Here is a 22,481-nt window from a genome sequence, read left to right as displayed (position 1 = left end):
AAGCATGTACAATGTATCCATAATGTTCTGTGTAATTTGTTCATTTATTATTGCTCCACAGCATTCCACTATATAAATATCCCACAAGGTTTTAATCCATGTTATGGTTGATAGATATTTGAGTTGTTTCCAAAATCTTACATATTATAAATAGTACTGCTGTGAACCTTCTTGTGCAAGTCATTTGGAAGATAATGGGTATGTACCTAGTAGGGGAACTGTTGGAGCACAGGGTAGCTCTTTATCTGCCTTTAGTAGGTGCCGCCAAAACATTTTTCCAAGTAGCTGAGCCAGTGCACTCCCATCAGCAATGTATGACTTAACCAGTTTTCCCATCTCTTTATAAGTATTTGGTATTGTCTGTCTTTGTCATCTTAGGCCTTCAGGTGAGTGTGTCGTTGTATTACATTGGTTTGTTATTTGGGGGTTTTGGTTTGTTTGTAATCTCACTAGTGACTGGAGAATTGAGCACCTTTAAGCTTATTACACTATATGTATATCCTATTTGTAAAGGACTTTGTCGAATTCTTTCTCCATTTTTAATGTAATTGTCATCTTCTTATGGATTTGTAGTTCTTCATCTATTCTGGATGAAAGACAGTTTTCAGATATATGTGTTGCAAATATCTTCACCAGGCAGTGGCTTGCCATTTTACCCTCTTAACAGCATCTTTTGATAAATGGAAGTTCTTAATTTGAATGACTGCTAACACTGTTTGGGCTCTCCAGACAGCAGGCTCTGAGAAAGTCTAGTTGTTTATACCAACACCATGGGAAGGAGGGGAGAATGAGAGATGTCGGTTAATAATGCATACCCTATGGTCTCCACCAACCACGGGGAGCTCTGGAGCATATATTACCTCTTAGAGTTGTCCGGTGTTGGGCCAAAATGGCAGAAGTTTTATACCTCTGTCTGGATCAGTCATTGATTGTTAGTGCACCCTGGAAGAGCATGACCTTGGGCTAGGTGGCTCTCTATACTTGAGGCTGTCCCTAAAGCGAATTGCAGCTGAACACTGTCCATTGACAACCCTCCCAGTAACTGGTGCAACAAGTCCTTCCTTGAAGGGGAATCTGGATGTCACATCCCTATGTCCACTTCAGTGTCCAAATCATAACTCTTTTATTTTATAGTTAGTACCTTTTGGGTTATATTTAAGAAATTTTTGCCTATTTCAATATTATGAAGGTTTTCTGCTATGTTTTCTTCTTGAAGCTTTTAAGTTGATTTTGCATATTTAGGCCTCATGATATGTCTAATTTTTGTATATGGTATGGGTTGACTCAAAGTTGCTTTCTTTTGACGTGGATATCTAGTTGGACCAGCACATATAAAAGACCATTGTTTTACCACTGCATGTCAGTAGTGTCTTTTTTATTTTAACCTGCGTCCAGAGTTGTGAATTGAGTCTAGAGATGAATTTTAAGCTCTTTTTCAGGTCTAAAGTTCTAGGTACTTGATAATGGGTATTAGGGTATGAATGAAAGGAAGTTATACCTTTAGTTAACCTGAAAATGGTCAATAGCAAGGTATGTAACAAATAGAAGTTATGGCATCTAATAAATTTAGAGAAATGTTTTTGAGGCCAAACCAAACCTGATGAAATCATATGTGAGTTTGGAGAAAGAAAATTGAATTGGTAATGGAAGATTTGTTGGTTATGCGCAAGTTATGAAATACAGCTGAAACACATATAAAATAGGTTAATACTGGCAAAGTCCTTCGAGATTTATTTAGAGACAATTAGATGCACAATAGGGACATTAATAAATTTTTCCTGTGGGCATCAGAAAATGCTTCTTAGAATGGGTAGCATTTTAATTAAGTATTTTAATAAAGAGTGGAAAATGGAGAATATGTACAAGAGGAACTCAGGATTGAAGTTTCAAGACTGAGACAGGAGGAATTCTGTAAGCAAAGCTTTTCATTCCACCCAGCAGCACTGAAGTCTGAGTGGTGCTCCGTCTCCTCCCGGTTATTTCAACTCTATCATTAATCTTTTAAGTCATCTGAACGTAACGTCTTCTAGGAAGTCATCTCTTATTTGTCGGCCTTCCTAACCCATCACTGCTTGCCCCCATTATTTTACCCTATCAAACCCTCACCTAGGCTGTGAGCTTTACAAAGGAAAAGGCCATGAGTTATATATTCCTTTATTGTCTTGTTCCCAGTGCCTGTCACATGGCCTGGATCAAAATAGGCTAACACTACATTTTGTTATTTTGGACTATAATTTAATAAAGATACATCAAATGGAGTCATTTCCCAGCTCAAAAGCCTAAAATAGGGCTTGTCACACAGTAGGCTCACAATATTTCTCTAGTTAAGAAAAGTGAATCCTGCTCACGACGTTTTTGTTTTAACACCATGGCGGTAATCATTTTACATTATATAAGTGTGTAAAGTCATACATTGTACACCTTAAATTTACACAATGGTATATGTCAATTACATGTCATTAAAGTTGGAAAAAATAAAGTATTTTTTTAAGTTTTAGAACAATTTAAAAAGAAAAGTGAAAGTGTGTAGGAATGATAATTTAATTCATCATGTTTGTGAATTAGAGAAGCGAGAGAAAAAGTCAAGTTTGAGTGGTACCAAATCATAGGGGTGCAGGGGGGTTACCTTAAAATATCAGATCCCTACATCTGCTATTTGTCTCTGTGAGCAAAAATAATGGCCCAACAGATGAAGTGAGATAGAATCCTATATAGTTGTGTAACTGACTTACTTTCCAAAAGCCCATATTTCACAAAAATTATGTCTTTCTGACAAAATCCCTCCTGATTTTGAGGAATGGGTTAGCTGTGGCTATGCATTTTAGCTTTCCAAGTCTCCAGTGCATAAACAAGCTAGGTGATTTTAAAACAACACCTTGACATTTAAGCCACATACTCAGAAGCTTTCACTCTCTTTAAAAAAGAGAAAATATACTTGTAACCTAGAGAAAGTAGTAAGTGTATCCTTCCTTGTCACATACTCAATAAAGAAATTAAGACCATAACAAAAATGGTTGCTCTTGGGAGATATTTTCAATTGTTATTTTTATTTTTGCCCTCATAATTACTAATTATTGAATATAACATTTTTCAGTAGTCACCAAGTAAAATTTCCTAGAATTGAAGGTAACAAGATATAGAAAAGATATTGCCTTTGCCTGAGTTTTATGAAGCTGATATCAATCTTTTGTTTCATAAACTTCGGGCTGGTTATTACCCTGAATGCAGACCCTGGTGCATTAAAAGTGACATTGACAGGAATACAAATGAGAGCATTCCCAATGATACTAACCAGTGGGACTGCAGAAGGATAGGCTTCCCTCCCATGCCTGGAGAATGGAATTCAGGAAAGGTCACAGAGTAGCCAGACTTTGGAGATAAAGTTGACTTCAACTGACTCAATGAATGACCCAGAGGGACAGTTTTCACTGTTGTTTGTTTTCCAGTAAGAGGAGAAAGGACAAAGATTTCATTGAGCCTCAGGACATAAACTGAGGGCAGTGCAGTTAAAAGTGCCCAGGCCCAAAGTCGGAAGATCTGGAGGGTTTTGGACTCAGACCTTATCTAAGAGTCATGTGACCTTGAACAAATCAATCATTCAACTCCTCAGGCCTCAGAGATTTTTTGGTTTGGTTGTGTTCCATTCAGTTGTGTGTGTGTTTTTTTTTCCTAATATGTGAAATGACAGCTCTGAATAAACAGTTTATAAAAGCCATTAAAAAATGTTCTTATATCTGTAATTCTTAATACTTGTGAAATACCTAACCACACCACTTGACCACTCACAACCTTGAGAAGAATTAAAAGCAGATATCATTACCCTAAGTTTACAGTTGAGTAAACTGAAGCTAGCCCAGGAAAAAGACTCATAACTGGTTAAAAGTTGATGAATCTGGTTCTATACTTCATAACTTCTCATCATGTGCCTTTTCTACTCTCCCAAACTTGTTTTAATTGAACATTCAAATAAAACTGAGAAATAGTTCACTTAGTCTCCTGGCAATACCCAAGTACAAAGGAGACAGGGAAACAATGTCTTTAGTGAAATGGCCCTGTGTTGGACTAAAACTATTTTTATCCAAGAGGGGGAGGATGGATAATTAGGGGTCAACAAAAAAAAAAATCAGTGGAAAATGGATAATTAGGGGTCAACAACAAATCAGCCACAGGGTACTATCAAAGACTTCTAAGCAAAGAGTGATTAAATTGTGGGAGGAAGGGATGTGTATTATGTATGTTTATATAATCATCTAAGACATTTCAAAATACATTATATTAACTACTTAAACTTTACCTTCTTCAAAATGAGTTGAAGCTAGAAATAGTATATATGAAAAGTAAATGTTACTAAGTAAAATATATAATTCAAGCAATAAATGTTTTGGGCAGTCAGGAAGCAGGGAGATCTGTAAGAAGACGATCACCTAAGGCTTCTTGGAGCAGGTGGGACTAGAGCATGATGGGAAGGATTGGGCAGGTAGATCAGAATGGTGAGAGCTTCTTCACTAACAAGTGGCTTGATTGCTTCCTTTAAAAAGAGAGGGCAAGCTTAGAAGTATCCAGGTAGCAGATTTCAAATATAATGTAGTCTGAGTTAGCCTTAAAAAAGAGTAATTGGTTGCATTGTGACGGGCAATGAAAAGTGGATACTGCACAATAATGTGGAACAGAAGAGATCATGGGGCAAGCAAAATGAGCCACCACCAACCACACCAAAGGCCAGGTGATGTTGTGCATATGGTGGGATTGGAAGGGAGTCCTCTATTTTGAGCTCCTTCTGAAACAGGCAGGGCACAACCTTTGAAAGAATGACATAGCCCGAGGACATGACATAACCGGATTAGAACCAAATGGGTCCAAGATGGTGGACAAGTCGACTTCCACTACACCTTGAGCCTCAGTATACGCTCCCTGTAACATATCAGCAAGCTAAATGACACACCTACAGCCGCCATGACAGTTCCAAGACTGACCATAAGGATCAAAAAGTGGGCGGTGGCCCAATTCCTAGAAATCCCCACCCCTTCCTGAAATAGCTGGAATACTCCTCCCACTCATTAGCCTATAAAATTACCTGCCCGTATAAAAACTGACAACCCCATACCCTGGTGCCTTTCTCACTTTCTAAGATGACCCACACTCTGCCTGTGGAGTGTGTTTCTCTCTAAATAAATCCACTTCTTACCTATCACTTTGTCTTTCACTGAATTCTTTCTGCAATGAGACATCAAGAACCTGAGCTTCATTAAGTCCTGAAACCAGGTGTGTGACCTCAGTTGGAAGACTGTGGGTTTTGGCTGGGTTTGAGTCCCAGCCACGTGGGTTCAGTCCAGTCAGGGTTTTGGCCGGGCTTGAGTCCTGGCACATGAGTTCAAGTCCCAATCTGAGATGCATGGTTTCACTTCCGTGAAATTAAATTCCAATAAGTAGTGTTCCCAGTTAGACCAACTGAAAGCAGCACTCGACGAAAAGCATCCAGAATTAGTCAACAGAAAACACATAATCCTCCATCAGGATAACACAAGACCACATGTTTCTTGGATGACCAGGCAAAAACTGTTACAGATTGGCTGGGAAGATCTGATTCATCTGCTGTATTCACCAGACATTGAATCTTCGGATTTCCATTTATTTCGGTCTTTACAAAATTCTCTTAATGGAAAAAATTTCAATTCCCTGGAAGACTGTAAAAGGCACCTGGAATAGTTCTTTGCTCAAAGAGATGAAAAGTTTTGGGAAGATGGAATTGTGAAGTTGCCTGAAAAACAGCAGAAGGTAGTGGAACAAAATGGTGAATATGTTGTTCAATAAAGTTCTTGGTGAAAATGAAAAGTGTGTCATTTATTTTTACTTAAAAACTGAAGGCACTTTTTGGCTAACTCAATACTATGTAGGAGACATTATGCTAGATGCTTCAATTCCACAATTTTGTTCTGTTGGCATAATGTCAGTCCTATATTATAGATGAAGACATACTAGTTGATAAAAGTGAAATTAATTGTCTTAGGGTACCCACTAGTAAGTGATTTAACCCCAGACCTCTGAGACCTCAAATGCCTTGTTCAGCAGAAGATGCAAGGAAGTTCTAGTTTGAAATGACAACCATTACCTTATTCTCTGTATCATAGATGCCCAGGTGATTACCAAATACAAGTCCACATCTCCTTCTTGGGAAGCTCTGCCATATTCAGCATGTAGCTTTCCAGGTTGTTGTGGTTTTGTGGGTCTCATCCAGCCAGGGGGAAAATAAAGCTGATGTAGGAATAGGCATGTGAATTTCTTCTTTGGGCTCTTTCTGGAAATAGTTTGATCACTTTGTTTACATTCCATGACTAAAACTCAGTCTCTTGGCTACATCTAATGGCAAACTGTGTGTCCCACTCACACCAGCCCACACTCTTCTTCACCATGGTCTTCTACTTCCTGTCAAGGATGGAGTAAGACATGAAGCACTGAAGAATTATCTTTATCTCTTTAGGTCTTCATTTTTACAAGGAAGTCAATTCATTTCTCACAACCCCAAGCATGCATGTAACTTCTCAGTTACAGAGCTGACAATTCTCTGCTGCCATAGGCTCTTCCAAATTGTGAGATGTTGGGAAGATCACTTGGAAACAGGTTTGTTTTCTCTCCTTTACAGCTTCCTCAAGGAAAGAGAAGTGCTTATTTGAGCATTAGTGTAAGGGGACAAGGAAAAGATTTGTATGTGACATGACTTTGGGGAATTTCTCCATTGCCCACAGAATAAAAAATAAAATCCTGAACTTGTCTTTTCAGGGTCTTCAATTTTTTTTTCCCAGTCTTGTGCTCAAAACTACAACTTTTCTCTGTTTTTGCTCCATGATTTCTTAATGTCACATTTTTACTCAAACTATTTCCTTTGTCTCTAGTTGTCTTCAACTTTACAACTGCTATCTTTCCAAGAATCAGTTCCTGGTTTTCCTAATTGGGCACTAGTGCTCTCTCTCTGTCTTTCTCTCTCTCTCTGAATCACCTACATATTTGTATCCATATTACTTCTTTCCTGCATTATAATCTTTTCTGAACCTGCCTTATCACCCCTATTAAATACTATATTTGTTCATGGCCAGAGGGTATTGGACTTCTATAGCACATGGAATTAGGGGTACAAGGCAAATTTACCTATATTTACACAGTCCCAGAAGGCCAAGTGACTACTGATTAAACATGTATGTTTGACTACTAAGAAGACTGTAAGATAATATGTTCAAAAATATTTATTGAGTTTTTTTTTGTTTGAATGATTGATTTTGAAGCTACTTTAACATTAAAATTATTTCACTCATTATTAATGGACTAATAAAAACACTGATTACCAAATATATACCATTTATTACTGTATCAGTGTCCTATTACTGTTGTCACTAATTACTACAAACAGTAGCTTAACACAAAACAAACTTAATATCCTATGATTCTGGTGGTCAAGTGTCTCAAATAATTCTCCATGGACTAAAATCAAGGTGCTGGCAGGACTGGATTCCTTCTACAGGCTCTCAAGGAGAATCCCTTTCATGACTTTTCTGGTTTCTGGAGGCTGCCTGCATTTGTTATCTTGTGTTTTCTCCCTCCATTTTCAGGCCAGCATCGTATCATCTTCCAACTTCTCTCTCTGATTATGACCCCTCTTTCCATCGTCAAATGCCATCTCGAGATTCCTTTTTTGTTTTGAAGAATTAATTATTTAGTGCTAAAATATACAGAACATAAAATTCACCCTCTTAACCAATTTTAAGTGTCCAGTTCAGTGGCATTAAGTACATTCACATTATTATTCAGCCATCCCCACCTTCCAATGCCAGAACATTTTCATCTTCCCAAACTGCATCTCTATACCCACTGCATCTCGAGATTCTTAATTTAATTACATCTGCAAAGTCTTTTTGGCATGTCAGGTGATATAACCACAGGTCCAGGGATTGGGATGTGGACCTCTCTGGGGGAACTTATTCTGTATACCATAGGTATCAAAACAGATGTGTGACCTCATTGAGAATTTGTAATCAGAATTTTTACAGCATTTCCTCCTAAAATAGGGGAGAACCGTGGATCATGACTCCAGGACTATTTCCCTTTCTGGTATCATCAGGAGAACTTTAGGTTTGGTCCTAATACATAAAAAATAAAATAAATTTTGTGTAATATATTTTCAAAACTCCAGATAAAGACAAAAAAATAAACTTTTTTATTTTGATTCTGTAAAACATTTTCAGTTGACCACTAAAACACACTTAATCATCATACATTTATAAAACCACGAAATATTTACAATCCCATGCCTATGGCAGACGTCCTATAGTATAGTTGTTCCACAGTTCAGCAAATTATGAATACAAACACTCAAATTGTTGCTTTCAAACATGTAAGTGAAAACAAACCTTTCCTTAAAAGGTTTTATTTGGAATTTTAAAAATTTTTTTCTAAATCATACTGTTTTCTAGACACTTCCAAAATGACATATTGATAAATAAGCCTAGCTTGTAAGGTTCTTTTTTAGCTAACATTCAGTCTTTTGGCTCTATTATTTCTCTATAGATAAGATGATATAGCTGTTCTTTACCAGCTATGGTATGGCTATGACATGGCACATAATTTAAGTAGACACCTTTCAAATATGTATATCTATTGCTCTATAGTTCTATATAGAGAGATATAGATATAATTATTTTCCCTAAGCTGATTTTCCTAGAATGCTAAATGACTCCCCACTACTGTTTTGGTGTCTCAAAAGTAGTTCTGGCTACATAACTGGGTTTGTAGTCCCTGGGAAACTAGAATTTTATAACAATAGGCCAAAAAGTGAGTCATACAGGGAAACTTTCCTTTGTAGAAGACTGAAACTTTTATTAACTTTTATCTTGCATACATTTACCTTTTCCTATTATACTGATTATTATTATTTCTTTTCTCTTTTTCATTTAAGCAGTTGTCACAAATTTAGTTACATGGTGCTCAATAAATATTTATGTAATGGATAGAACGTTATTTATGAAACCTACCACATACCAAGTACTATACCAGGTTCTGGGGTATAATATTGAGAAAAATGGCAGTGCCCTTGCCCTCGTGGAGCTGTCTAGTAGGGAAGACAGGTATTAGTCAAATTATCACAGAAGTAGAGACTTACTATTTTGATGAGTTCTAAGGAGAGGCAGGTGATGGTATGAGGGTTTATGATAGCTGGTAAGGAAGGTCAGGCAGAGCTTCCCTGAGAAAATGTACTTTAGCTGAGACCTGAAGGATAAATGGGGGTAGCCAGGTGGGGAAGAGAGGAGCTAAGTGGTCCAAGGGTAGAGAAGGCCACACTCTCAGGCCTGTGTGGAAAGCTGCCAGTGGCTGAGAGAACGGCTGTGGAACTGGTTCAATATGACGACCATATATAGAGGAAGGGTGACATCAGATTATAGAGGCCCTAACTCCATGTTACAGGATCTTTATTTTAAGAGCTATGGGAAGCCACTAAAGGATACTAAGGAGAGGGACATATGATCAGTTCAGATTTAAAAATCAATGTGGAAATTTTTGAAGACCATGGTATACAAGAAGATAGAAGGAACTTCATGGTCGTAAGAGGGAAATATTAAGTAAAGGAGGATAATAATATTCATACAGTCTCATTTATTTCTCTTTTACTGTGTGCCAGCCATTTCATTAAATTGTCATATCTGATCCTAAAAGAAAAATCCAGTTCAGATCAATTCCAAGTTATCCTTGGCAGCCTAACCTTGTACTGGCCTTTTGGCCTTCAGAGGCATTATCTTTTCAGTGAAAATAACAAAGAAAAAAATAATGGAGGAAAGGTCATCATTATTTGACCAGATATTTGAAAGTACGAGGCTTATGTCAGCAGCCATTAATTATTTCATTCAGCATGAGCTGGATACTAGAGGTCAGAGGCCAGCTGGTGAGCAATCCCATGGCCTCACGGGTTAACCAGTTTCTGTTAAGTTCCAGACTCCCTCCTATGATGACCATGATGTGAATGTGGGTCTTTGTTATAAGAGGACCAGCTGGCAAAGTGCCACAAGTCCTGAAGACTCTCAGACCATATGACTTATTGAGCATAGGTCAATGGAATTATTTTTATAAAGAATGAATTGTTCATTTGCTTACCATCTAGGACATTACTGCCAATGACACCCAATGGAATTCTGAGCTTCTAGTTCATACCACAGAACTATCTATTATGTTATACAACTTCATAAGTAAAAAGCTTACCTCCTCATGATTTTAATCACTTTTTCATGGTTTATGAGGTGTATGTTTGGATTTTAATTAGTTATGAGTACTCTCTGTGTACCAAAGGCATTCTAATTAAGTATTTGAGTCTATTACTCTTAATCTCTGTCTTTCTAATTAAACTGAACAGACTGTCTCCTGAGGATAGAGTCTCATTATTTGCCAGTTCTACCATATTCGTGAATCCAAACATAACTCATTATCTTTTCTTTGTTTTTTTCTTAATTAATTAATTTATTTTTGGCCATTTTGGGTCTTGGTTGCTGCGCGAGGGCTTTCTCTAGTTGTGGCGAGCAGGGGCTACTCTTTGTTGCAGTGTGTGGGCCTCTCACTGCGGTTGCTTCTCTCGTTGCAGAGCATGGGCTCTAGGTGTGCGGGCTCAGCAGTTGTGGCATGTGGGCTCAGTAGTTGCGGCTTGCAGGCTCAGTAGTGGTGGTGCACAGGCTTAGTTGCTCCGAGGCATGTGGGATCTTCCCAGACCAGGGCTTGAACCCATGTCCCTTGCATTGGCAGGTTGATTCTTAACCACTGCTCCACCTGGGGAGTCCTGTCCTTTTTTTCAGTTGAAATCCGACCCAAACTTCAAGGTCATGCCAGTAACAATACCATATCCATTGAGTGTTTGTTGAATATTGGTCTTAAGGTGGCTCTGATGGCTGTCTCCTCTGAATTCTCAAATCTTTCTCTGTCTCATTTGAATTATGTCACATGTTACCTTCTATATTACCTTCTATAAAACCATTCATACATTTTCATTGTTAAGTTAGTTAAAAGCAGAGATTTCCCCACCCCAAATTACTTAGTGCAGCACATTGTAGATGCTCAGTATATTGAGTTTAACAGATTTCAGGAGAGTCCCTGACATCCCTAACTTGAGGCAATGTCCTCCCACATTGCCTTGACTCTGCGTGAAAATATGCTTCTCATGTTAAAGCTGGGCCAGGTCTCATTGCTGCCAAGCTAATAATAAACATGAATCTAGGCTTCTCAACTGAAAGAAGCTTTTTAGCTGAAATGATTCCAATCCCAAGTGTTAAAATGTGTGAAATTAGCCAAAAATAACAAGGAATGTAAATCACTGTGTATAAGGGATTTTTTTTTTCATTTCTACTTTTTAAGAGGTTAGTTTTTTGTTCTTCTTATAGAAACACACTATGAGAAGAGCAAGGCTCGCTTTTGTTGGTTGATTGATTGGTTGTTGGTTGGTTGTTGGTTGGTTTGTTTCATTACCTACATAAGAAAATCTTTTTCTCTAGTAGTTGATATAAAGAGCTTTTCATATGATGTGATATGTGTTAGTTTTGATCAGTAGAAGTGTGAGTTTTATCAGGAGACACAAAATGCCAGGAGATTACAGGAGAGGTTTAACACAAAGAATTATTAACTGTGGTAAAAGAGCAACTATAAGATGTAAGGAAAATCTGTCTGGTACTCTAGAGCTGAGGGAGAGTACTTATGAAAGTATAAACTTAGAAGGAGTTCAGATTTCATTGAAGATGTGTTTCAACCCAATGGCTAGCAGAGAAGGTTCCTGGTTTGGCTAGGCTGAGATGGTTTAGATTTGCTGGGTAAATAGACCAGAGAGCTGTCAGAGATAGGAGGTCATCAAAGCATTCAGGCTGAATGGGGGCTTGCAGATCTGTGGGGTCACGTAGGTCACAGGTAGGCAGCTTGAAGGTGGCACCATGGATGGTTTGGCTTCCATTTCTAGAAATCTGTAGAATGGTTGTCACAAAGCTTAGGCTGCAGTGTTTCAGAGGGATTACATTCTGGCTCATGCTGGGGCAGATTCTACTAGATATCTCTGTGTGTGTGTGTGTGTGTGTGTGTGTGCATGCACAGACACACACATATGTGTATATCTATGTGTATGTGTATATACATATATTTATACAAACATATCTATTATATTAATATGTATATATATATTCATATTTCAAATTCAATTCAAATTCCAAATTTCAAATTCCAATCCAAAATAATATAGTACATTGAAGTATTTTCTTCCATGTTTGTAACTCCCTTCTCCAACAGTGAGAACCATGGCTCCCCATTACATTCTATATATTTACTTATTTGTGAAATCCTAGAATACATGAAGGAGTCTCATAATAGCAAACACATCATCGATAAAAATAAACCTACTAGAGTTCTCTACTTGTGATTCTTTTTTCCCCCTTTTTGGTAAAACAGAGTTATACAATGAAATTCACACATATTAAGTGTGAAATTCAATAAGTTTTTAAAATGCTTACATTTTTATCATGCCAGAAAATTCGCTTGTGCCCCTTATCACCCAATCATGCCCCCACCCACACAAAATATTTCTTTATATATTTTTTGCCTGTTTTAGGATGCCATGTAAATAAAATAATATTGCATGCACTTTCTTGTGTCTGGATTCTTTTGCTTAATATGATGTTTTAAATTTTATCATGGTGTTGTGCAGACAGTATGAATACTTTTTTATTGCTGAGTATCATTCCGTTATTTGAATGCACCAGAATTTGTTTATATATTCTTTTGTTGATGTGCACCTGGGTTGTTCCCAAGTTCCTAGTTGAATAAGACCGCTATAAATATCCTTGCACAACCTTTTTGTGTATATTAATTTTCATTTATCTTGGCCAAGTACATTTACCTTTATAAAAAAACTTTCAAATATGTCTCCATTTTCACTACTACAACCAATGAACAAGGATGCCAGCTGCACCACCTCAAAGCTAATATCTAGTGTTGTCAGACACTTTTTGTTTGTTTTTGCCATCCCAGTCAGTATGACGTGCTATATCTTTGAGAGTTCTGTTTGCATTTACCTACAAATGTGATATTCAGTATTGTTTCATGAGTTTATTGTTCACTGGGATACTGTTATGGACTGAATGTGTCACCCCAAAATTCATATTCATAACCCTCATATGACTGTATTTGGAGAGGGGACTCTAAGGAAGTAATTAAGGTTAAATGAGGTCATAAAAGTGAAGCCCTGGTAGGGTAAGATTAGTGTCCTTATAAGGAAAGACACCAAAGAGCTGTCTTGTGATCTCTCTCACTCTCTCTCTCCCTCACTCACTGCATAGGCAGGTACTGAGGAAAGATCATGTGAGCACACAGCGAGATGATGTCTAACTGCAACCCAAGGGGAGAGCCCTCATCAGACACCAACCCTGCTGGCACCTTGGTCTCAAACTTCCTGGCTCTTAAGCAGTGTGAGAAACATTTCTGTTGTTTCAGCCATCTAATCTGTGGGTTTTTTTGTTTGTTTTTGTTCGTTTGTTTGTGTTTGCTTTTGTTTTGTTTGACAGATAACTTTTTGTGTAAAATATCTGTTCAGTTTGTTTCTTCCATGTGTTTTGTTTGGGTTGTTTGCCTTCTTATTATTGATTTATAGAAATGTCATCATATTTATATCTCAGGTAAGTGATATGGGATCAGTAATGGCTGCTGTACTTTAGTATTTAACACATGCTGGATACTGAACTATGTGCTTTCTGTACTTTACCTCACTTAAGCATCAGAACAATCCTGTGAGGGAAAGTGATGTTATAATGTCATAAGCTCTTACACAAGGTTCTACGGTACCCAGTTGGATTAATCCCTTCCCTGAATTTCGCTAACCAAAGTTATACTGATTAGTAAAGAGACCATTTTATCTTTCTATATTTTTAAAAATTTTTTGGAACTTTTCATAATTTGCCTCTTATTACATATTAACTGGTCAGTATGTAGAAATGCATGTGTGCATTTGTGTGGATGTGTGTTCAAGGCGTTTAATAACACATATAATTTCCATCACGTTTCTTTTGTGTTTCACTTCTCTATGGCTGTATAACAAACCACCCCATAACTTAGTTAATTAAAACAACAACGATTTCTTTTTATTCCCTATTCTGTTGATCTCACTTGTAGATCACTGAGCTCACTGGAGCAGTTGAAGTCAGACATGGCCTGAAAGGCTGGATAGTCTAAACTGACCTCACTCACTCACTCATCTGTCACAGTGTTGCCTCTCGGCTGGGATGCCTCAGTTCTTCTCTACCAAGTGTCTCATTGTTCTAGGATAGATCAGCTTCCGCTTAGCATCTCGGGGCAGCCTAACAACGGGGAAAGAGCCAATATGGCCAAGCCTGAGTACTTATCTAAGAGGACTTGAGTGCACCTATTAATGAAAGATGTGGGTGTCTCAAAGTGGACCTGTGAGATTTTAATTTATAGAGGTGACTGAATGATGAGTTGGAGAGGCCAGTGCCATTGAAAGACAAATGTAATGTGACTCACAGTTCCGCTAGAAATGAGAGGCAAGGCACACTACAAAGGGTACAGAAGGAAAAACCAGTCAGTCAGGGGGCACAAAGTTTCAAGAAAAAGGTATAGGCCACAACCTTATTGAGGTTTCTGTGAGTAAGGCAAGGCAGGCAGGGTAAACGCTTTAGGACTGGCTAGTTTGAATAATTCAGGTGGGCTTTGGGGTGTAGGGCCAGTCCCTAATTGCCTTGTATCTGTCCCTTTGTTGATTTAGGGCAGGGAAAAATATTGGCTTTGAGTGTGAATGTGAGATAAAAGAGGTGGTTGGGGGTATGGACTCAGGAATGCTTGGTTTGTATATGAAAAATAGGCTGATCTGTAAGCTGTTTACCATCTCTAAGAATTAGCTAGAGGGGCAGTCTCTCCCCAGCCAGCAAGGGAACCCCCCACTAAAAGTCAAAAGGTATAGTAATCATAAGATATAGAAAAATTAAAAATATGATTAATCCAGTGGTTAAGATTTTGTGCCCACTATTAGTCTGGGGACCCCAAGCATCGGTGCTCTCTGTGGCCCATGTCAGACAAGGGTTAGGCAAATCTCTTTCTCTACAAATAATAATAGTGATAGTTGATGTTTATTGAGCTCTTACTATGTGCCAGGCATGACACTATTAGTACATCATGAATTAAAAAATGATCACCATAATTCTCACATAAATCTTGTAACATCAGCACTAGTACAATCTCCACTTTCCAGATAAGTAAACCAGAGTTATAACAATAGGATTTGTTTCTTTTTGGATCTCAGGAGCAGAAAGTTGACTTAACCATTCTCATATTATCAGAGTTGACCTGTTCAATAAAAATAAGTTTGTATGTAAGGGGAATCTTACATCTTGGAATCTAATCTTGGGGCAGGACAGGGTTTCCTCTAACATCTTCTTATCAGCATCTTAACAGTCATCATAACAAAATATAACATTGATGAAAATATTGAATAGGCACCATGCTTGGAGCATTTGTACTGAAATTCTGGCCTTTGTCTGTCTGACTCTAAAGCTTAAATATTTAACCACTGAATTCCATTTTCCTAAATAATAAGCTGTGGAGAACATTCCCCATCATTGCCCACTCTTGTGTATTATCTCCTGTATTAGAGAAGGTGCATATTTCCATAGTTTAAGTAACTCCAATTTAACTTCAAACTTAACTCCCTTTGTTTTTCTTTATTGTGCTAAATCAGCCAAAGCATCTCAGTCACAGACACTTCCAACAAATTGAATGAAAAAATAAGTGTGCGTGAAAAGTGCATAAAATTATTCTACTAGACCATTTAGTTATCTGTCTCCCTGTCTCCATCTGGATTCCACTGTAACTCTTTCCTTTTTTTTTTTTTTTTTTGGAAAGTAACATTTCCACACTTTACAAAATCATTTTCCTTATTCTTTTAAGTGCAAATAATCTGGGGGATATTTCTGAGTATTTGAGACTTATTTTTAAGGAAACTATGTGTCTCATTTCACACTTTTCCCTTTAAAATGTTAATTCCATGAAGCAGGTGATCCCCAGTGTCATAATTATAGTTCCTGGATTTTCTGGGTGCACTTCTAGGAATTACTGCCAGCAATTTTATTTTAGTGAAGGGAAAGAGAAATGAACAGAATTGTATCCTCATCATAGAGGCCCGGGTCTGCAAGAAAAATTTGGGAAATGCTACATCTCTGCTGATTTCATACCTTTCAATAGGCAGTATCATCTTTCCATGAGAACAAGGCAAGAGAATCTTGGTGAAAAAAAAAGAAAGTTGAAAGCTAGGAAATTAGGTGTATCCTCATATTTTTTTGATCGTAGTATTGAGAGCACTAAACAAACAATAATTCTAAAATATTATACTACACAGATATGCCAAATCCAATCTGGAATGAATTACGTTTTTATTGTTTTTACCAATGAAAAATCACCATCATTAACTCCCAAAATCTGAAATATCTTGAGATTAGATCAAGCCTAAGACTTTCTGAGAGATGGTCTAATCCATAAAAGAAAATGCATTCACTATTATACTTTATTTTTGTAGCCTGGAAGCTACAAGGAGACAATTAAAATGATGAAAGTATTATTGTTTATTGGCTCAAAGAATTTAAATCACAGATACAAGGGAGAAAGGACCCAGTTGTGTCAAAATTCTGGAGAAGAAGTATTTAGATTTTTAAACTTAGGGATGGTTTAAAGGGACTTTATAGCAAAAGATAGGCTCAAAGAAAAATGTAAATGAATTAGCTGAGCCATTGTGGGGTTATGAAATTTTACATATACATCATTGAAGATGTTAGGTGAGAACATTTTATACATACAATATCATTATTAGTTGGTCTGGGTTTTTTAACACTTCTCCCACTTTGCTCTTTGCAAACATTTTCCTACTTTGGTTTCTGAGTAGGAAAAGGTCAAGAAACCATTTAGCAAAGTTAAGTTGACAAACATATCTATTTAAAAATCAGTCAAGTTCTAGTAAGAAGGAGTAAGAAGGCAGGAACATGACGTATTTTAACAGACAAATTTAATATAATTTTAGAGAACTGAATAAAGCAAAGAGAAATCCGAGGTATGAAAGGCTGTGATTGAGGAAACAACTACCACCCCTAGTACTGGGTGAACAAATGGAAGAAGCTGGGATTATTAAATGTACAGGTTTGGAGAAGTGGCTGCAGGAAGCTGGATCTCAGTTCTTTGAAGAGGACCTACTGTTTGGCTACTACTTGTACCTTAAAGCTCAAATCAGGTCCCTGTAGAGGTGGAACTGAGACCATTGATGAGTGGTTGTGTTACCCAGAAAACTGGTCACTTCTTGGTGTGTGTCTAGTCAAGAGAAGGAAGTATTTATTATTTGGAGCAAGTAATGGGAACACTGGGCATCTTTCCCAAAGCAGTATCTCCCAGAACAGCAAAATGGGACAAGTTTTAAGCTAAGGGTACATGCATACTCATGAAGGGACTTGGGCAGTCGACAGAGTCCAAGCTATATTTGATTGAAACCACAAGAGTCAGAAAGGGTCATCATCATCCATTAGGTTCCAGTTGATCTGGTGGTTGAGCCCTTTAGGCTAATCTTTACCATTGAAATAGAACCAGGAGTGTTTACAACTGATATCTTTGCTATTGTTAACTTCTTTTGCCTGATAACAGTTGTTTGTTTCTGCATTATTTTGTCCCCTTAAGATCATTAATTACTGAGACTTGTTCAAGGGCAAGAATTATGGCCAGGCTTAGATCACAAAATGGCTTTAGGCCAAAATGGCTTCTCTTATGTCAAGAAAGCCAGGCCTGGTTTTCTTTCCCTGGAGACTCTCTACCTTATCTGCTTACAGTTGCTTCTAGACTAGTCATAGCAAAAGAACTTGGAGGTCAAATCCCCTTGAGCTGAAACTCAAACCACCAAGGAGTAGGCGCTGGACAGCTGATGTCTCTCTGCCTCACTGTATTACAGAGAACAAACCTGACTCCATATTGGATCTATTCCTTTAGCGCTAACCTTTGTTTTCAGTTGCCTGTGCTTAGTCATGCTGGCTCTGCACCTTTGTAAAGAAATGTTGCCTATAGCCTGAAATATATACAATAGCCCTTTCTCAAGACACTGCCTCCCAGGCTTGACCTTTAAAGGTATAACAACTTTTCATTCATGCAGAGATAAAAAGTTGCAGAAGAGAAAATAGCATTTGTCTTATTGAAGGTTTACAGGAACATTGTGACTAGACCAGACGGCTGCAAGAACAAATGACTGTCACATCCCCTCCCAGGTCTGGCCAGTACCAAGAGGTCTGCAACAACCAGCCACATCCCCTAATCTTTTTTTTTTTTTTTTTTTTTGTGGTACGCAGGCCTCTCACTGTTGTGGCCTCTCCCGTTGCGGAGCACAGGCTCTGGACACGCAGGCTCAGCGGCCATGGCTCACGGGCCCAGCTGCTCCGCGGCATGTGGGATCCTCCCGGACGGGGACATGAACCCGTGTCCCCTGCATGGGCAGGCGGACTCTCAACCACTGTGCCACCAGGGAAGCGCACCCCCCCAATCTTTTAGTATAAAAGGAGCCTGAATTCTAACTCAGGTAAGATGGTTCTCTGGGACACTAGTCTGCCATCTTCTCAGTCTGCTGGCTTTCCAAATAAAGTCACTATTACTTGCCCCAGCACCTCCTCTCTTGATTTATTGGCCTGTACTGCAGTGAGCAATATGAGCTTAGACTTGGTAGCAGTAGGTTTCTCAGTGAAAGACTCAGAGTGGCACACTAAAATATGTGTACATTGCCTGCAAGACACAAAAGCTCTCACTGTGCCTCCTATTTAATATCAATTCATGATGAAGCAACATGCCTCTTACCTTGGATATCTCAACATGCTTCAGACCATTGGAAATTAAGACATTCCACAAAGATGTCCCTGAACCTTCATAAAGTTAATCTCCCAACATCTGGCTTACATGTGTCCTATCAAAGCAAATGAAGTAATTGCTATTTCCTGTTCCTCTGGTCTGATTGACACAATGTCATCAGTGTAGTGGATGTTGTTAAGACATTCCGGAGACCTGCAGAATATGAGTGACAGTAAGAGAACTGATGTTGCAATGAGGCAAGTTTATGAAATAAATTGTGGGGTAAAATCAAGCTGCCTTTGATGGAAGAATTTTGCAAACTGGTATAGAGGGGGGAAAAAGCATTTGCTAGGTACATGGCTCATTCTAGGTACCAGAAGATGTGTTGATTTGCTCCTAAATTTATCTTTTCACATCTGAAATAACAGCACCATTTGGAGTTCTCACCTAATTAAGTTTATGATAATCACAGTTGTTCTTGGAGATCCTTCTCCCTTAGCATACATAGGCTAATTAGAAAAACTGAATGGGATATGATAGGTATCAGCACTCATGAACATTTCGAGTTCGGGATGGTGCTATTGAACTATGCAGTTTTCCTGGTGATGTGGTATGGTTTTTCTTTTATTAATCTAGTAAAGGAAAAGAAATTCCTGGGACTTCCATTTAGTTCTTTCTTTCACAATAGCCTTCAGTCAATAGGTCAGAGGGATAGTATGGATTCTGACATTTGCTATATCTGTCTATTATAATTATACATTCAAAAAGTGAGGAAAGGGACTTCCCTGGAGGTGCAGTGGTTGAGAATCTGCCTGCCAATGCAGGGGACACAGGTTCAAGCCATGGTCCAGGAAGATACCACATGCCACGGAGCAACTAAGCCCATGCACCATAACTACTGAGCCTGCGCTCTAGAGCCTGCAAGCCACAACTACTGAGCCCACGTACCACAACCACTGAAGCCCGAGCACCTAGAGCCAGTGCTTCGCAACAAGAGAAGCCACCGCAATGAGAAGTCCACACACGACAACGAGGAGTAGTCCCCACTTGCCACAACTAGAGAAAGCCCACGCGCAGCAACAAGACCCAACGCAGCCAAAAATAAATTAATTTTTTTAAAGTCTGCATTTTTAAAAAAAGTGAGGAAATATTCATTGAATTTATTGATAAAACTATTGAGCCTGCTTTGATTCAAACATGGGCCAAGACTCCATTTATTGCCTAAATTCCATTGGCCCCTAATTAACTGATAGACCACTGTCACATTCAGGATTCCCAGAAATTATTGTCAGATCAAATACAATGTCTACTGATTTTGATAAGTGCTAAGTATTTCCATTTCCCTTTATTAAAGCGTCTCCTGTCCATCTGGAGAAGGTGTGCAGTCATATTTACATATATACTTGTGGCAGTATGGCAGGACCCATTCTTGAGGAGAAGAGATTTCCCCATTAATCAGTGACAGTTTGTGAACTGGCTGTGATCTGAAAACTAGGTGAATGGCTGTGATTCTCCATGATGGTGCATTGAAAAATCACCAGAACTGGAGTTTAAACTTTTTAAAAAATGTGGCTCAATTAATAATAATTAGGCCAACCACCTATTTTATTACTAGAAGCATAATAATTTGTTAGAAACCTCAAAAGATCACTATAGGTCCAAATAGTCCAATTTCTACTGCATCCTTGCTGTTTGTTATGGTAAATATCCTCATGTTGTCCATGGTGATAATATGCTGTCCATTATCCTTTGTTCTTCTTGGATCTTGTCATCTCCTTTGAAATCAGGGAGTTATTTCCCATCCTTATATACAACCTAGACAATGAAGCTACCACAGAGCCTACCGAGGATACTGACACTCTCATCATTAATGTATTTCTCAGTGCCTTAGTGAAACTCTTGTCTTCTGAGCACTCTTGACGATGCAGTGGGGAAATGATGAAATGCAAGCCTTGAATGTTAACTCCATTTCACAGTTCTATCTCCCTGAACCTTTGTATTCCTTCCTTTACATTATTCCATGGAAGTTCTGGCATCTCAATCACATTAACTGAGGGAGAACGTTAAGTTCAAGTTTTAGTCAACCATTAGAACTGTTATAAACTCTTTTAGATTGGTATACGTTAAATCCGGAATTTCTGGTAAATGCACGCATATCAACATATTTAGCCTAATCAGGAGATATATAGATAAATAGATATAGATATAGATACAGATATAGATATAGATATATGCTGCTTTATCTTTAAGAGACTACCGTAGGGCTTCCCTGGTGGCGCAGTGGTTGAGAGTCCGCCTGCCGATGCAGGGGACTCGGGTTCGTGCCCCGGTCCGGGAAGATCCCACATGCCGCGGAGCGGCTGGGCCCGTGAGCCATGGCCACTGAGCCTGCGCGTCCGGAGCCTGTGCTCTGCAACGGGAGAGGCCACAACAGTGAGAGGCCCGCGTACCTCAAAAAAAAAGAGACTACCATAGAAGCTATTAGAATCCATTCTCATATATATTCCCTGGGTTTCTACTTGTAGAAAAATCTTTTTAAAAATTTAAAGCATTAACTATTTTCTGCTGGGTCTGATGTTGAGCTTGTTCTAGAAGATTCTAAGATATGACCCTAGGATTCTAATTCATGACTACAGTGTCAATAATAGGTAAGTATATGGTAGAACTTCAAGATAATAGGCATCCCCCAATATGGCAACTCTCCAGATGAAATTATAGGGTCTTCACATAAGAGGCAGCTTGACTCCTCAGACACAAGAGGGTAGGCTGTTTCCGCTGGAAAAAGAGACTCAAAATAACTTGAGAATCAAGTTACTTAACCTCACCTGAGTTCACTCAAATATTCCCATTCCAGATGTTAGGGCTTCAATGTAGATAGTCTCTGACTTCGGAGGTTTCAACTTTACCATGGTGTGATAGCAACACACATTCAATAAAAACCACACTTTGAACTTTAAATTTTGATCTTTTCCCAGGCTAGCCACACGCAGTACAAAACTTTCTCATGATTCTGGATGGCAGCAGCAGTGAGCCATAGCTCCTAGTCAGCCTCTCGATCACGAAGGTAACAACCACGACACTTACAATCATTCTGTACCCATACAGACCTTCTGTTTTTCACTTTCAGTATAGTATTCAATAAATTCCATGAACTATTCAACATTATAAAATAGGCTTTGTGTTAGATGATTTTGCCCAACTGGAGGCTAATGTAAGTATTCTGAGTATGTTTAAAGTAGGCTAGGTTAAGCTATGATTTTGTTAGGTTAGGTGTATTAAATGCATTTTTGACTTACAATATTTTCAAATTACAATGGGTTTATCAAGGCATAAGTTCCACCATAAGTGGAGGAAGATCTATACTTATCAATAAATGTCCTAACTTTCGCATATCTCATTTGGCAACCAAATGAATCCAACTTAAGTTGTGAATCCAACCTAAGTTGTAATTCTGCAACTTGCACAATTAATGTTTGTGCCTGGATTTATGGAGCTTAATCCTGTGACTACAAGAATAAGACATTCTTCCATCAATGGATCAATGGATAAAGAGGATGTGAGATATATATATATATATATATATATATATATATATATATATATATATA

The sequence above is a fragment of the Monodon monoceros genome, unplaced genomic scaffold, assembly GCF_005190385.1.
Source record: "Monodon monoceros isolate NGI ecotype Baffin Bay Population unplaced genomic scaffold, NGI_Narwhal_1 Super_Scaffold_4, whole genome shotgun sequence".
NCBI lineage: Eukaryota > Metazoa > Chordata > Mammalia > Artiodactyla > Monodontidae > Monodon > Monodon monoceros.
This window is presented reverse-complemented; position numbering follows the sequence as displayed.